An 18,951-nucleotide genomic window follows, 5' to 3' on the forward strand; every position below is an offset into this window, starting at 1 on the left:
GAACCCCAAAGTAGGCCTGCAGATCAATTTGGTCCATCTCCTTCCACCTCTCTCCAAAAACACACCTTCCTTCTAGATTACTGCAATCCAGAATAATTTTCTGGATGTAATCTGGGATGAAAAGCTCAAATGAAGACTTGATGTCCTGCACATGAGTAACTGTCAGCCGTGTTGGCCCTGGCTTATCACAGTAACAGCTCTGCAGGGTGGCTCATTTCTTGGGCAAGAAGACCATTCAATTTCACCAGTTATTGACATCCATATTTCTTCACTTGCTGTCTGGTGGGCTTGTTCTGGTCCTGGAGCTGGCTGCAGATGGGGTGCTCATCTTCGTTTTGTTACTAAATGGTGCTCAACCTCATCCTCTTCTTCAAAGTCACTGTCAGACTCTAAATTTTCAGAAATGTGAAATATTCTGAAACCTCTTTGTCAACATCATCATCCGAAGCCACTCTCTCTTCCAAAATCAATTGGATGGCCCTCGCAGCAGATAATCTTTTGCCATCTTGATCAGTTGTGATAAAGAACCACACTGGCAAAGTCTTATTTATAGTATTATGCCCCTAATTTGCAGGTGGGACAGGGGATGAGAAAATTTGGATCCCTCAAGAAAGAGGGTAAAATGTGTGGGAATGTAAGAGCAGACGGTGTTGATAGTTGAATTTTCAACAATGTTGCAACTTTGTGCGGGAGCAGGAGGGGAAGAAAGCACCATCAGCAGCACCAGAAAGGAGGAAGACAGAGTGTGGGAACACAGGACCTGCACTTTCAACACTTTTATTAGGCCTGGGTCCAGTGGACCCGAACACCTTGTATGTAATGTAAATGCGTGGGGGGAGGTACAGTATGAGGTCATTGAAAATTAGTTCGGATTCATGTTCTTCACAGAAAATAAGCCAAAGCCAATGAATTTCAGGTTGAAAAAATAATTAATTGTTTAATTTTTCTTTTGAGAAAAACTGAAAACGGGTCTCACAGACCCGAACACCATACAAGGGTTAAAAAGAAATTGCTTACGTGGGCTTAGCACAAGATTACAAAACACAGCTAAATCCAGATTGATAGCATTGGAAGGATATCACATAATGTGCTATTTGTTAATAACAATAAAACTGATGTTGCAATGTACTATGTGAAAAAGTAATTGCCTCCTAAACGTAATAACTGGTTGTGCCACCCTTGGCAGCAAGAACTGCAGTCAAGCGTTTGTGATAATGGGTAATGAGTCTTTCATATCCCTGTGGAGGAATTTTGGCCCACTCTTCTCTGCAGAATTGTTGCAGAATTTAGCCATGTTTTCCAGCATTAACAGTCGGATTAAGGTCATACCAAACAATACCTGTCTGATTTGAGTCTACACCTTGACCAGGCCACTCCCAAACCTTCATTTTGTTTTGCTTTTTTCTTTTAGCCATTCAGAAGTGGACTTGCTGGTGTGTTTCAGATCATTACCCTGCTGCATAACTCAAGTGTGCTTGAGCTTCAGGGAAGGAACTGTTGGCTGGACATTCTCCTTGTAGACTTTTGGTAAAGAGCAGAATTCATGGTTCCATCATTTCAATCAAGTCATCTAGGTCCTGAAGGAGCAAAGGGGCCCCAGACCATCACACTACAACCTCCATGTTTGATTCTTGGTTTGTTCTTTTTATGAAATGGTGTTAGTTTTTTGGCAAATACAAAACTAAACATTGCAGGAATGGCCAGACAGAAGGAGATTACACACACCATGAGGGCGGTTGCGATGAACAACAGAGAAAGATGCAGACATTGTATACCCATAAGGGGAATTAAAGTGAGTGGAGACACATGGAAGCACAGCTCAAGTGAATCATAACTAACGAGACAAAGGAAGTCAAACTCAAGAACATTCACATGAGACAGGGGACTATAAAAATAAAACAGGAATTAACACACACATGGGGACACAGGGGAGCCCGAAGGTAAACAAACATGGGGACACTGATTACAGGACATGGACACAAGACAGTTAGTCTAGACACAAAGGGGAACAAACACATACAACAAGAACGCTAATGAAATACTGAATTTATGATTAACTAATACAAACCTTAAACTCAAATCCAAGTGAACCAAAAGTCCCAAACAAAGTAAAAACTGTCAAACACCTAGAACCATGATAGTCTCTCATTCTTTTGGAGCATATTTTCCACTATCCACTTTCAAGGCTGACACACACTTATTTCCATAAAGCTATTAAAATAATGAGTACTGGTTCCCTGTTACAATGAAAAAGTCTTTATATTTTCCCATTTGCTGTGAGTGAAAAATGGCCAAAACATGGCTTGACACTAATCTGAGTGCACATGCATACACACACACACACACACACACACACACACACACACACACACACACACACACACACACACACATGCTCGCACATGAATACACACACACACACATGCTCGCACATGAATACACATACACACTCGATGCCTTAGGGTTTATGATGCACCATAGGGTTTTTTTTTACAATAGGTGTTTGTGTAAACTGTGTCACAGTATAAAAGGCTGCAGGGGAAGCTCTTTCTTCGAAGTGGTCTGAGACTGAGGGCAGAAGGGCTGCTCTGAGATGCTTCCTGTGCTAGCATGTGAAAAACCGGTTGAGCTGTTCGTCTTGCTTCGTTAACGGGAATAAGTCTCTAAATCAGCGGGGCCCGTGGAAGCGCCGACCCAACACCAAGTGCAAAGATTTTCACTTTTATACATTTGAAAAAGCAGACACTCCTTTAAAATATAAATGCAAAATATTTCCAACTTCTTATAGAAGTAGAAAAGAAGTAGATATTCTTCAATATTAAAATAAGTAAAATAAGTCATGTCTGCCATGGTGCCTGGTGACAGTCCCCTGTCAAAAAGCGTTCTTCAGAGCTGGTGGCGGTTTCCTCGCAGTGCTGTCCTCTCACTGTTAAATGCATACTGATGATAAGATGAGCGCGTGCTTCTTTAGTTTGACAAATGCAGCTTCTGACATCCCATCAGCTTAATTGTACATCTATTTGACCTCAGGTACTTTCAGAACTTACTCTAAATTTCATCGCAATAACAGCATGTGTGTGAACTTCCAAAGCTGTTGTGGGACGCCTATCTGATAAAGTCATGTTTTCTGGTTGCATATATAGTATACACATGTGAATGTGTCTGTGTGTGTTTGAGAGTGTGTTTCTGTGAAAGGCCAGTATTTACAATGATAAGCCTTTGCTACCCATTGGGCATATTAGAGCTACATCTAGCAGGCAAAATACCTGCGCCACAGAGACAACAAAACTGTTTTGTGTCTCTAATCATCAAAACCCACATTCAGTACACCAAGTCAACAGAGCTTTTGCAGTTTTACACACACACACACACACACACACACACACACACACACACACACACACACACACACACACACACACACACACACACACACAGTCACGTACACACATTGCATTGAATGATTAGGGACACACAAACTCAAATAACTTTGCCTCAAACCATTGCAGACTACAGAAGTGCACACAGGGGAAAACAGCAAAACTGTCTTCTTTCTTTGATTAAAATGAGGGATGTTCCCATACATGGCTTTAGGAAAACAAAAAATGGACACATTTTTCTTGAATGACCATTAATTAGTTGTTTTGTGTTCAAGTTAAGTTTGTAGCAATTACCAAACCAGGTTTTCTTTTTTTTTTTTTTTTTTTCTTTTTTTTTTTTGCCTGTCCCGTTTGGCTCTTTTGCCATCAGAATTGTTGTCTAAAGGCAAATAAAGATGGGACTCTCCTCAGCTCTTTCTGGGACAGTCCCAGATGAGGGCTCACTCAGCAGCCGCGGAGCAGAAGCCAGGGGGAGTTGCAGTGACGCGCCCGTGAGCTCCGCCGGCAGCCAGCCGTGCCTGAGTGACCGAGCCCCAGGCCGAGAGGCCGGGGGCACCCCACCTCCGAAGTGGCCCGAGCAAGCCCCAGGCTCCAGGCCCCGATAAGCGGCCGCCAAGGAGTGAGCCAGTGTGTACCTGGACGCCCATCCCCGGACACAAAGAACCACCAACGCACCGACGTCTGAGGGAGTCCGCCACTGGCAGGGGAAGTGGTGGTAGGGGGAGATAGGCCTCCATACCTTGGAGGGCCTAAGATGTCCCCAGAGAGGTGGCGCCTGACACCCAACCTGACATATAGACACAGAAATACAGGCACACACATATACAAACATCCATTCCCACCCTCATGCTCTCATATACACTTACTCCACACTCAACCAACATGGAGACAGACATAAAGAGACGCTGCACACACGATCACACTCCCCAAGCGTACTCTAAGCCCCGGGTCTAGGTACCCTTGCCCCTGGAGGGGGGGGAACTGCACCCAGACCCAGGTGGTGTTACCCTTTTCCCTGCGGTGGGGGGAGGCAGACCGCCCCGACTCCGCAGCAGCAGGAAGGCCCCACACTCCAGACCGCAGTCGGACGGCCAACTCCTCCTCCTAGCCCCCCCGCTCCAGCAGGTCGCAGAGAATGGGGGTGAGAGAAGACTCCAAACCTCCCTCCACCCGCTCATTGTAGTGTTGATGCATGTGTGTTCTAAGGTGCATTTAAAACCCAGGAGGGCATGGAGCTACCTGCCAGAGAGCAGCAGGTAAGCGCATGGTACCTCCTGCTGGCCCTCAATGTCTACGTGTATTTAACTTTGAGAGGTGGGCAACGACGCCAGGGGTGGGGTGTACACCCTGATGGTACTTTGGATTCCGTGTATCGTGCCCACCCCCAAGATCCTATATGTACAGTGGGGCAAAAAAGTATTTAGTCAGCCACCGATTGTGCAAGTTCCCCCACTTAAAATGATGACAGAGGTCAGTAATTTGCACCAGAGGTACACTTCAACTGTGAGAGACAGAATGTGAAAAAAAAAATCCATGAATTCACATGGTAGAATTTGTAAAGAATTTATTCGTAAATCAGGGTGGAAAATAAGTATTTGGTCACCTCAAACAAGGAAAATTTCTGGCTCTCACAGACCTGTAACGTCTTCTGTAAGACGCTTTTCTGTCCCCCACTCGTTACCTGTATGAATGGCACCTGTTTGAACTCATCATCTGTATAAAAGACACCTGTCCACAGCCTCAAACAGTCAGACTCCAAACTCCGCCATGGCCAAGACCAAAGAGCTTTCGAAGGAAACCAGGAAAAGTATTGTAGACCTGCACCAGACTGGGAAGAGTGAATCTACAATAGGCAAGCAGCTTGGTGTGAAAAAATCAACTGTGGGAGCAATCATCAGAAAATGGAAGACATACAAGACCACTGATAATCTCCCTCGATCTGGGGCTCCACGCAAGATCTCATCCTGTGGGGTCAAAATGATCATGAGAACGGTGAGCAAAGATCCCAGAACCACACGGGGGGACCTGGTGAATGACCTGCAGAGAGCTGGGACCAAAGTAACAAAGGTCACCATCAGTAACACACTACAACGGCAGGGAATCAAATCCCGCAGTGCCAGACGTGTTCCGCTGCTGAAGCTAGTGCATGTCCAGGCCCGTCTGAAGTTTGCCAGAGAGCACATGGATGATACAGCAGAGGATTGGGAGAATGTCATGTGGTCAGATGAAACCAAAGTAGAACTTTTTGGTATAAACTCAACTCGTCATGTTTGGAGGAAGAAGAATACTGAGTTGCATCCCAAGAACACCATACCTACTGTGAAGCATGGGGGTGGAAACATCATGCTATGGGGCTGTTTTTCTGCCAAGGGGACAGGACGACTGATCCGTGTTAAGGACAGAATGAATGGGGCCATGTATCGTGAGATTTTGAGCCAAAACCTCCTTCCATCAGTGAGAACTTTGAAGATGAAACGAGGCTGGGTCTTCCAACATGACAATGATCCAAAACACACCGCCCGGGCAACAAAGGAGTGGCTCCGTAAGAAGCATTTGAAAGTCCTGGAGTGGCCTAGCCAGTCTCCAGACCTCAACCCCATAGAAAATCTGTGGCGGGAGTTGAGAGTCCGTGTTGCTCGGCGACAGCCCCAAAACATCACTGCTCTCGAGAAGATCTGCATGGAGGAATGGGCCAAAATACCAGCTACTGTGTGTGCAAACCTGGTAAAGACCTATAGTAAACGTTTGACCTCTGTTATTGCCAACAAAGGTTATGTTACAAAGTATTGAGTTGTATTTTTGTTATTGACCAAATACTTATTTTCCACCCTGATTTACGAATAAATTCTTTACAAATCCTACCATGTGGATTCATGGATTTTTTTTTTCACATTCTGTCTCTCACAGTTGAAGTGTACCTCTGGTGCAAATTACTGACCTCTGTCATCATTTTAGGTGGGGGAACTTGCACAATCGGTGGCTGACTAAATACTTTTTTGCCACACTGTATGTGTAATGAGAGTGTGAGTAATGTGAATGTCTAAGTTGTGGGATAAAATTGAGGCAGGGGCAGCCAGAAGGGGACAGGGGGGGGGGGGGGGGGGGTGGCCTCCTCTGCACCCTGGTGACATACCCCTACTCCAAGGTCCTGCATGTGTGGGTGGTTGTGATGGAGCGGGAAGAGGGAGGCAGCTGGAGATGGGGAGGGAAGGAAGGGAGGGGCAAGTGACCCCTCCCTGGGGCCAGCTCCCCCCGCTGACCCCAGTAGGCACCCCCATACTCCGCGACCCACCAGGGAAAGGGGGCCCAGGCCCATCCAGACCGGGGCCCAGCGCAGCAGCGCCTCCCGGCCCCACAGAGCCCAGGACAGTCCACCCAACCCCACCACAGAGAAAACTGCACCCACCCCACCATCCACTCTTCTTCCAGACTACATAAGACAATAAACACCCAGGCTGAGATCTTCCTCCACCTCTCCTGTATCTCCCCCTCCTGTAGAGAGAGCCCCTGAGGAGAGGAAAGCTCCTGCAAGATGTGACAATCTTCCCCACCAGTTGAAGAGCCCCCCAGGTGGCTCGATGCACCGGCGGCACCCTGCTCCAGGGCTGGGCCCCCATGCACCCACCCGCCCACAACCCCGGCAACACACCAACCAGGACCCAAGCCCCCGAGGCCTGGGCCCCAGCCCAGAGACGGAGCGCCCCCAGAACCTCACGCCCATCCCGGACCCACCCAGGGGCAGCCAGGCTACCAGGTCAGTAACCCACGTCCGTCAGCACAGACCCTCCCCTAGTCCCGCTGCACGCAGCCGCGAGGAAACAGTCACCTGAGAGCCAACAGAGCCCCTAACCGGACATGACCGCTACCCCGGGTTGAGCTCCCCAAGGAATATGCCTCCGGGGAACCCCCCGACGCCCTAAGCCTGTCCCTGTCCAAACCAGGTTTTCTAACCAGGAGGTTCCAATTTAACAAAAATATTTTGGTATTGTGTGTTGAGCTAGAAAAGTTCACGTTTGAGAGATATGTAAATTCATCACACTGGAAAATGTCAGGGATATCATTTACATTAACTGCCAATTTGCATATATATATAAATAATTAAATGAAAGCTATAAAATTATATACAACAGTTGTAATGAATCACTAGCTTATTTATCAATCATTCATACCCCGTGGTAACTCTGGCCAGCTGGCAAGTTTCTACTATTGTATCTATATTTTTTTTATACAAATGATATTTTAATGTATATGGATAGTATCACTTAAAACTTAACAATGAGTTGAGATTTTCAAAAAAGGCCGATGCGGGTTGAAACATTAGCATCATCAGTTCACTTTTTGTTGATGTCGACATCAGATGAGTTGTTGATTTTTTTGTCACTAGGGCTGCTGTTTTTGCATTTTAGGAAAAGTAATAAAATATGAGATTATGGGGTTTTATTTGATTGAATTGACATGATTTTTAAAATACCAAAGAGTCAAAATGATTCCCTAGGCAGTTCTAGCAGATAACTTGTAAGATGGGGATGAAACGACATTGCGCTAATTTAGAAGCTCTTCAGCCTGGAAAAATAGCTTTTTCCTTTATTAAAAAAGGAAAAAAAAACATAAAGCTAGGACATACCATCTGCCAATGATTGAGAAAAAACACCCGGTTTTCTTTTCAGCACTGTAGCCAGGCTGACCAAGAGTCAAAGCTCTGTTGAACCAACTATTCAATTCTAATTAATTCAGTTTTATTTATACAGTGCCATCACAACAATAGTCGCCTCAAGGTGCTTTATATTGGTATGGTAGACTCTACAATAATAAATACGCAGAGAAACCAATCAATCATATGACCCCTGTTACACCCCGGCCTAGGCAACCGGGGTGCAACGCAGAAAAACAAAGATAAGGAAAAATAAACCACGAAGGCCCTCCACCAAAATCCCAAAACGAAAATATCCCATGACGAAAGTATTTACAACAGACTATTTATTTATAACAAAACACCAAACACAAGACGTCAAACTATTTACAACGGGGGGAGATCGCGACCATGACATACTGAAACACAAGGCTTAAATACATAGAAGGAGCAATTAGGGAATGGACCACAGGAGGGAAACACAGCTGGGGCAAATTAGAACTGACGAGACAGGGCAAAACGTAAACTGAAAACACTAAGATAACACAGACTTTCAAAGTAAAACAGGAAACACATAACAGTCACGCCAAAAGCAACACACCGACAACACCGAAACGTAACATTTCCCCCCACCCAAAAATCAAACATGTAACCCCAAGTGAAATGTTTGATCCAGACAGATGAAGCCGATGAAGGCTGGAGCGGTCCCACTGACCCTCCAGCAGACGACAAAGGCTGGAGCAGTCCCACGGACCCTCCAGCGAAGGCGGATGAAGGCTGGAGCGGTCCCACGGACCCTCCAGCGAAGGCAGACGAGCAGCTCACTAGCTGCACACATGGACACGCAGCCCACCAGCTGCACACACGGACACGCAGCCCACCAGCTGCACACACGGACACGCAGCCCACCAGCTGCACACACGGACACGCAGCCCACCAGCTGCACACACGGACACGCAGCCCACCAGCTGCAGAAGGCTGGAGCGGTCCCACTGACCCTCCAGCGACGACAAAGGCTGGGGCGGTCCCACGGACCCTCCCCCCAGCGAAGGCGGATGAAGGCAGACGAAGCTGATGGAGGCTGGAGCGGTCCCACGGACCCTCCAGCAGACGACGAAGGCTGGTGCGGTCCCCCCGGACCCTCCAGCAGAGGCAGATGAAGGCTGGAGCAGCCCACCAGCTGCAGAAGGCTGGAGCGGTCCCTCGGATCCTCCAGCGAAGGCGGATGAAGGCTGGAGCGGTCCCATGGACCCTCCAACGAAGGCGGATGAAGGCTGGAGCGGTCCCCGGACCCTCCAGCGAAGACAGAAGGCCGAAGCTGTCCCTCCTTCGGACCCTCCAGCGATCCCGGACGAGCCCCCATATGTTACACCCCGGCCTAGGCAACCGGGGTGCAACGCAGAAAAACAAAGATAAGGAAAAATAAACCACGAAGGCCCTCCACCAAAATCCCAAAACGAAAATATCCCATGACGAAAGTATTTACAACAGACTATTTATTTATAACAAAACACCAAACACAAGACGTCAAACTATTTACAACGGGGGGAGATCGCGACCATGACATACTGAAACACAAGGCTTAAATACATAGAAGGAGCAATTAGGGAATGGACCACAGGAGGGAAACACAGCTGGGGCAAATTAGAACTGACGAGACAGGGCAAAACGTAAACTGAAAACACTAAGATAACACAGACTTTCAAAGTAAAACAGGAAACACATAACAGTCACGCCAAAAGCAACACACCGACAACACCGAAACGTAACACCCCCTATGAACAAGCATTTTGGTGACAGTGTGAAGGAAAAACTCCCTTTTAACAGGAAGAAACCTCTGGCAGAACCAGGCTCAGGGAGGGGCCACCATCTGGCTTGAGGGGAGGGGAGGGGGACTGGCTCTCTTCCACATCATATCTTTTGTTCTGAAATTTATAACAAGTATGCAGAGACATTACATAGTAAGTAAGAAAAGTGACTGAAGAAGAAATACTCAATATATCATGGGAATCCCCCAGCAGCCTACACCTATTGGAGCATAACTAATAACTAACGAAACGCCAGGAACGCCTCCTACAACGCGGGTCTCGCCACTGGCGATATGAGCGCCTACAAAGCGGCCTCATACGGCGTGCAGCGCGCGGTGAGAGATGCCAAACGCTGGTACCGGGAACGTGTGGAGTCCCGCTTCCACCAGGGCGACACACGGAGTATGTGGCACGGACTACGCACCATTACGGACTACAAAGCCAGGGACACTGCGCCGATCAACGCCGACTCTGCATTCACCAACGAGCTGAATCGGTTCTACGCCCGTTTCGAGGTTAGCCAGGCGGCTAATGCTATCTACCGCCTGACTACCGAGGACAGTGACGTCATCAGCGAGAGACCGGTGACCAGCATCGCGGAGCATGACGTCCGAGCGGCACTGAGGAGAGTGAACACAAGGAAAGCGGCGGGGCCAGACGGCATCACCGGCCATCTGCTGCGCTGCTGTGCTGACCAGCTAGCAGGTCTGTTCACTTACATCTTCAACGAGTCCCTGGCGAAGTCTGTGGTCCCCACATGCTTCAAAAGATCCACCATCATCCCTGTGCCCAAGAACAGCAAACCCTCATCCCTGAACGATTACCGGCCAGTTGCACTGACCTCGGTAGTAATGAAGGTGTTTGAGAGGCTGCTGAAGAACATCATCTCCTCCTCCATCCCAGACACCACAGATCCGCTGCAGTTCGCCTACAGATCCAACAGATCCACAGAGGATGCCATCGCCCACGTCCTACACACCACTCTCAGCCACGTGGACAAGAAACAGGGTAACTATGTGCGAATGCTGTTTGTTGATTACAGTTCAGCGTTTAACACAATAGTGCCCTGCAGACTGTTCACAAAGCTGAGGGATCTGGGACTTAACAGCCGTCTGTGTGCATGGGTGTTGGACTTCCTCACTGGCAGAACTCAGGTGGTGAGGGTGGGCAGGTGCTTCTCCAACAGCATCACCATCAACACAGGAGCACCTCAGGGATGTGTCCTCTCGCCACTGCTCTACTCCCTCTACACTTCAGACTGTGTGGCCACCCATGGCTCCAACACCATTGTGAAGTTTGCTGACGACACAGTGGTGTTGGGTGCCATCTCCAACAACGATGAGGCGGCCTACATGGATGAAGTGAAGAATCTGGCATCGTAGTGCCAGGACAACCACCTCCAGCTGAACGTCAGCAAGACCAAGGAGCTGGTGGTGGACTTCAGAAGGGGTCAGCACAGAGACTACAAGCCCATTATCATCAATGGAGCTCCAGTGGAGAGGGTGCAGTCCTTCAAGTATCTTGGTGTCCACATCTCCTCAGACCTGACATGGGCTGCCCACATTCAGGTCCAGACCAAAAAGGCTAGGCAGCGCCTGTATCACCTACGACAACTGAGGAAGTTCAGGGTCTCTCCAAAGATCCTCAGGATTTTCTATACAGGCGCTGTGGAGAGCATCCTCACACAGAACATGACATCGTGGTTTGGGAACAACTGTGTGAAGGACCAAAAAGCTCTCCAGAGAGTGATCCGTACAGCAGAACGCTGCTGCAGGATTGCTCTCCCCCCGCTTCAGGACACCTACACCAGGAGATGCCGGACTAGAGCAGCGCAGATACTGAAGGACCCGTTCCATCCTGGCAACAAACTGTTCCAACTTCTGCAATCTGGTAGAAGGTTCCGCATCTTCCGGGCAAGGACAGAGAGCGACTCAAGAGGAGCTTCTATCCCCAAGCCATCCGTGCCCTAAACACACACACCCGCCCTCTCACATCATCTATAATTGACTGAGACAGGACTCTTCCAGATACTAAACCAAGGCACAATGTACATTTCAATTTCTTTAATTTTAAATATGTTTATATTGTCTATCCTGTAAAATAGTCAGATGTCTATTCATATTAATGTACAGAATTCACCTGCTTATATATATATATTTTTTGCACATGTCGAGGAGCGTGTCAGGCTACATTTCACTGTGTGTTATACTTGTATAACACACAAATAATAAAGAACCTTGAACCTTGAACCTTGAACCTAATGGAGGATTCAGGGTCACCTGATGCAGCCTTAATTAGATGCTTTATCAAAAAGGAAAGTTTGAAACCTAATCTTAAAAATAGAGATAGCCCTAGCGGAGCCCTTAGCCGCATTGCCGGCTATGCAGAACAAGCGCTTGCAACGGTTGTGTAGGGATCGAATGGCCCGTAGCAATTGGCCAGACACCCCATACTCCTGGAGCATCCCTGACAGGACACCCTGAGGAACACGGTCAAATGCTTACTCCAACTCCACAAAACACATGTAGACTAGTTGGGGAAACTCCAATGCACCCTCAAGTATCCTTGAGAGGATGAAGAGCTGGTCCAGTGTTCCAAGATGTGGACAAAAACCGCATTGTTCGTCCTGTATCCGAGGGTCGACTAACAGACGGCCTCTCCTTTCCAGCACCCTGGCGTAGACTTTTCCAGGGAGTCTGAGGAGTGCAATCCCCCTATAGGTGGAACTCACCCTCCGGTCCCCTTTCTTACAGATGGGATCCACCAGCCCGGTCTGCCAATGGTAAATGGTAAATGGACTGGTTCTTATATAGCGCTTTTCTACTCTGTCTGAGCACTCAAAGCCAATCCAGAGATACTACTCCTGATCTCCACGGCGTGTCAACAAAGACAGCCCTACAACATCCAGAGCCTTCAGGAACCTACACCTATTGCAGCATAACTAAGAGAGCTCTGCCACCAAGGAGTTGTTTAACTGCCTCAGTGACCTCGCCCCCGGAGATTGTCGGGTCATCCCCTTCGTCCCAGACCCTGCTTCCTCCACGGAAGACGTGCCAGTGGGATTAAGGAGGTCCTCAAAGTATTCCTTCCATCGCCCGACAATTTTCTCAGTTGAAGTCAGCAGTGCTCCACTCGCACTATACACAGTGCAGGTAGAACGCTGCTTTCCCCTCCTGAGTCACCTGACGATTTGCCAGAATCTCTTTGAGGCAGTCCAAAAGTCTTTTTCCATGGCCTCTCCGAACTCCTAACACCCCCGAGTTTCAGCCACTGCCTGCGCCGCGTTCCGCTTGGCCTGTTGGTACCTATCAGCTGCCTCCAAAGTCCCACAGACTAACCAAGCCCAACAGGACTCCTCCTTCAGCTTGGTGGTTCCCCTCACCTCTGGTGTCCACCATTTGGTTCAGGGGTTACCACCAGGACAGGCACCAACCACCTTGCAGCCGCAGCTCAGTGCAATGGAGATGCTGAACATGGTCCATTCTGACTCAATGTCCCCAGTCTCCCTCGGAATGCTGTTGAAGCTCTGCTGAAGGTGTGCATTGAAGATCTTGTGGACTGGGGCCTCTGCTAGATGTTCCCAGCACACCCTCACTATACGTTTGAGCACGCCAGGTCTGTCCAGCATCCTCCCCTGCCATCTGATCCAATTCACCACCAGGTGGTGATCAGTCGATAGCTCAGCCCCTTTCTTTACCCCGGTGTCCAGAACATATGGCCGCAGGTCTGGTGATACGAATACAAAATCGATCATCGACCTGCAGCCTAGAGTGTCCTGGTGCCACGTGCACTTATGGACACTCTTATGTTCGAACATGGTGTTCGTTATGGCCAAACTGTGGTTAGTACAGAAGTCCAAAAACAAAACACAGCTCGGGTTCAGATCTGGATGTCTAGATAGTTAATTGCAGATGAGAAATGTTGGTTCAGCATTTCTCATCTGCAATTATCCTGACTTCTTACTTGACAGGGAACCACTACACTTCAGGTCTTGGATATCAAAAAGAATCACCTGTCTCATATCACATCCAATAATACCCTATTATTGCTACTTTGATCTTGCTTTTGATGAATGACTGTTTGAAATATGGCACAGACAACAATCACTTTTTTGAATATTTACAATTTTAAAACTATCATTCTTGAACTCAACCCTCAACCCTCAAATTACGGATATAATAAATCGCAAATTAACAATATGTAGAAAATAATAAACCAATTTGATATTTTAATCTCATTATCCACAAAACAAGAATAATAGTAATTTTCATATGAGCGATAGATTCTAATACAAGAATTATTAATTTTGACACCGATTTCAATAGTAATTCATTCTAGATACATTAGACAACCATATTTGCACTTTTTTGCACTGCAAAGCTGTCCAAAACTTCTAGAAAAAAATCATTGCATTGTCTTCTCTACTTGACTATCACTGTGCCTTTGCCTCGCAAGAAACATTTCACAAGAAAATAACTGAAAAAAAGAATAAAACAGCTTCTCATAGCTTATAACTGTAAAGTCCTCAGTCATTATGTATAAGTTACAAAAGCATATGTTACAAATAACATCCTCTCCATTTTGCTAGTATGAAATTGCTAAAAGATGAACGCAAATAATGTATAAATATATGGTTATTCACACATGTGATAGAGACATTTGGGCCTAATCCATGCTACTTTTGACACTTACTTCTCAGTTACTCATCAGGTGGACTTGTTGCAGCAGATATTTTGTACAACTAATGAGATCCAAATGTCAGGTCATGCGGATCCCCTGCATCATATGAGATGGACCTTGACTTACATCGTTGACAGTGAGTAATTGCTGGCTATATACAACAGCTGAGGTAGGCCACATTTATTACTTATGTGTGCAGCTGTACATTACCATATAGTAGTGTGAAAAGTGTTTACCACTTCCTCATTGCCTATGTTTTTTTATATGTTTATCATACTTAAATAATAATAATAATAATAATAATAATACATTTTATTTGAGGGCGCCTTTCAGAAACCCAAGGTCACCTTACAAAAAACACAATTAATAAAAGGAACAGTAGTCATAAAATACATAAAATAAGTTAAAATTACAAAACAGAGCGTGACAACAGATAAAATCAGCATTAAAGCGAATAAGCCAGTTTAAACAGATGTGTTTTGAGCTGTGTCTTAAATACGGAGAGGGAGTCAATATCTCTTAGTGCAGGAGGAAGAGAGTTCCAGAGCCGGGGGAGCAGAGCGACTGAAAGCTCTGTTCCCCATCGTAATAAGGTGTGAGGACGGAACTGTAAAATGAATAGCAGATGATGATCTGAGAGGGCGGGAAACAGTGGTGATATGGAGCAGGTCACACAAATATGAGAAGTGGAACGAAGATCATACATGATTCCAAACATTTTTTTACAAATAAATAACTGAAAAGTGGGATGTGCGTAATTATTCAGCCCCCTGAGTCAATATTTTGTAGAACCACCTTTTGCTGCAATTACAGCTGCCAGTCTTTTAGGGTATGTCTCTACCAGCTCTGCACATCTAGAGACTGAAATCCTTGCCCATTCTTCTTTGTAAAACAACTCCAGCTCAGTCAGATTAGATGGACAGCATTTGTGAACAGCAGTTTTCAGATCTTGCCACAGATTCTCGATTGGATTTAGATCTGGACTTTGACTGGGCCATTCTAACACATGGATATGTTTTGTTTTAAACCATTCCATTGTTGCCCTGGCTTTATGTTTAGGGTTGTTGTCCTGCTGGAATGTGAACCTCTGCCCCAATCTCAAGTCTTTTGCAGACTCCAAGAGGTTTTCTTCCAAGATTGCCCTGTATTTGGCTCCATCTATCTCCCCATCAGCTCTGACCAGCTTCCCTGTCCCTGCTGAAGAGAAGCACCCCCAGAGCATGATGCTGCCACCACCATATTCGACAGTGGGGATGGTGTGTTCAGAGTGATGTGCAGTGTTAGTTTTCCGCCACACATAGCTTTTTGCATTTTGTCCAAAAGGTTTCATTTTGGACACATGTTTGCTGTGTCCCCCACATGGCTTGTGGCAAACTGCAAACGGGACTTCTTATGGTTTTCTGTTAACAATGGCTTTCTTCTTGCCACTCTTCCATAAAGGCCAACTTTGTGCAGTGTGCGACTCATAGTTGTCCTATGCACAGATTCCCCCACCTGAGCTGTAGATCTCTGCAGCTCATCCAGAGTCACCATGGGCCTCTTTGCTACATTTCTGATCAGTGCTCTCCTTGTTCGGCATGTGAGTTTAGGTGGACGGCCTTGTCTTGGTAGGTTTACAGTTGTGCCATACTCCTTCCATTTGCAGTTATTTATTTGTAAAAAATGTTTGGAATCATGTATGATTTTCGTTCCACTTCTCAAGTGTACACCACTTTGTATTGGTCTTTCACGTGGAATTCCAATATATAAAATTGATTCATGTTTGTGGCTGTAATGTGACAAAATGTGGGAAAGTTTATGGGGGCCAAATACTTTTGCAAGCCACTATATATATATATGTATTAGGGGTGCAACGATACCCGTATCAATATTGAACCGTCCAGCACCACGCACGGGGCGATCCGCGGTAGCTCGTTAACGGAGATTTGCCGTGTTGTGGCGTTAACGTCATTTCAACTAGATTAACGCTGACAGCACTAGTGGGAACACAACGAATGTGACTGCACATTTACGCCGACATCATCCTAGTGCAAAGACAAGTGGAAGCAGACAAAAAACAACAAGCACGCATGCTACAAACTTTACCCGAGTCATTTAGACAGCCGTTAGCACATGATTCTCCTCATGGGGCCCTGATATGTTTAATATGCTGCTGAGAATATACCCCAGAAGAAGCGTATAGTATAGCTTTTATTTTGGAAAGAGCCATTTCTATGTAATAAACTCTCTTTTCCAAAGATGAGTGATTTCTCGATCAGATAGATTTTTTTTTATTACTTTGTTGTTTCAGCAACATTAAATGTAAAAACTGTACTTTTGAGTTAAAATATATATTTATAATTTTAATAAATGACAAATTAAAAAAGCATGAACTTTTTTTTGTATCGAAAAAATATCGAACCGAGAATTTTGTGTATCGTTGCACCCCTATATATATATATATATATATATATATATATATATATATATATATATATATATATATATATATATATATATATATATATATATATATATATATATATATATATATATAATCTGTATATATATACTGTATGTACTTCTTCATTTGGTGTGGCACACTTACAACACCAGTCATTAATTTACAATGTCCTCCTAGAAGTCAGACGAACAGCAACATCTCTGTCACAATAAATAACTTGGACAGCAGAGAGAAACAAATCTCCGGAGGCCTCTCAGTGTGCTTTGGAGGCACTGAGCTAAGTCAATTTAAATTTAAATTTCTGGCAAGACAAAGGGCGGAACTTAAGTTGTCAGGAGTTGATGTAAAGTCACGGCCAGCTACTGAGGAGTGGGGGGAGAACAGCTGCACTCAGTGACATCAGCTCGAAGTGATGATATTATGTTGAAGTCTGTGCAAAGGAAAACATGCTCAGCAGAGCAGGTACATAGTAGGTGGAAACAACAAGGCAGGCGGCCCACATGAATGCATTAACAACGCCATCATCATTTCAACTATACAACCTTTACTGCAATCGTCTGAATCCTCTTCAGGTGATGGTTTCACTGTGTGGTTTCTCCTCACTCCTCACAGTGTTGGCTAATTAATCAAATTGCTGTCATTGCCAAATTGTTTTCACCTAATGGACTCTTTCAGTGATGCAGACACATGAAGAAGATATATAAATGCACTCATAAAATAGAGGCATGAGAAGACAGTTAAGATGGAGTAAAAGGGAAAAGCTACACTAAAAGATAAAAAAGAGAAAACTCAAAAGAAGTTGAGAAGAGACAGTGAGAAAAAAAAAGAAATAGGAAATTAACAGAAAACAAGACTGTCTTAGGAGGAGATAATTAAGTGAGATTTAATTAGGAACTACAACTACTTATCAACACCAAGATTTATGTTAGAGCTCTGCAAACCAGCTGATTACCTTTATTGGTTCACATTCAAATCAATTTAGAATTCTCTTTATTCCCAAAGGTAGGTCTGCAGTTATTGCCGCACATTTCTCACTCTCCTCACTGCTGCCCCCCCCCCAAACAAAATAAAAATGTGTGTAGTAATGGATAGGTTATAGCATCTCTAATTATGAAATTAACCACCAAGAGAAAATTGTCATACTGTCATAATGTTGTATGATACTATGACTGAGACTCTAATTAGACACGTTAATTAGGACTGAGTTTCCTAATTAATGTGATTACTCCAGTTTTCAAACTCAAAACAGCTGAGTCTTCATCCCTTATGGAAGTTTTAAGAGTTACTGTAACAGATACATGGGATATGTTTTCTGCATTTATTTAGGCTACCACCAAGCTTAGTACCAAAAACATGCGCTTGTCCTTGAGTGTGATGGATGTGCATGGCAGTGGTTCTATGATTTTGCTCTTTTGTTTCTGTGCCTGGCTGAGCCCCAAGTCTCAAGGCCCAACAACTGTTCCTTTGATTTTGCAATTTCACTTCTTTGAGATTTGGAACACTTGAGAACAAGTCAATGCGCCTCCAACTGACTTCTAAATCTGGAGTTCTGCTAGATGGGCTAGACGGATGTGAAGCTAGATTTATGGCCATATGCTCATGACCATTTGTTTAGTTCCATGGCTAAAAAGAGAGAAGAACAACTCAATTGTATCTAGTTCTCTTAAAATCCATTGGCATGTTATCTGCAATTTCAGATGAAAGCTAATTTTTTGAAAAGTTGGCTTGAACCGGAATGGGAACAACTATAGCACATTTCAGAACAATTAGAAACAAGCGCAGAAAAAAATGTCTGCAAAATGTCTACAACAGTAAATCACAACACTAATCTGAGGGAATTTTAATCATTACAATTCTGGATCATATCACATTATCTTATAGATATACACAGTAACATTTATACACAAAGAGACAACTGTTAATGCTGTGTACACAAATGCATTAATGATATACTAAAAAACCTATACAAACCCTGATGATATACATTTTCGTGTTTTTAGACAGAAAATG

The sequence above is a fragment of the Diplotaxodon limnothrissa genome, linkage group LG2, assembly GCF_057381915.1.
Source record: "Diplotaxodon limnothrissa isolate DT_005_m linkage group LG2, D_limnothrissa_male_GT1.1, whole genome shotgun sequence".
Lineage (NCBI taxonomy): Eukaryota > Metazoa > Chordata > Actinopteri > Cichliformes > Cichlidae > Diplotaxodon > Diplotaxodon limnothrissa.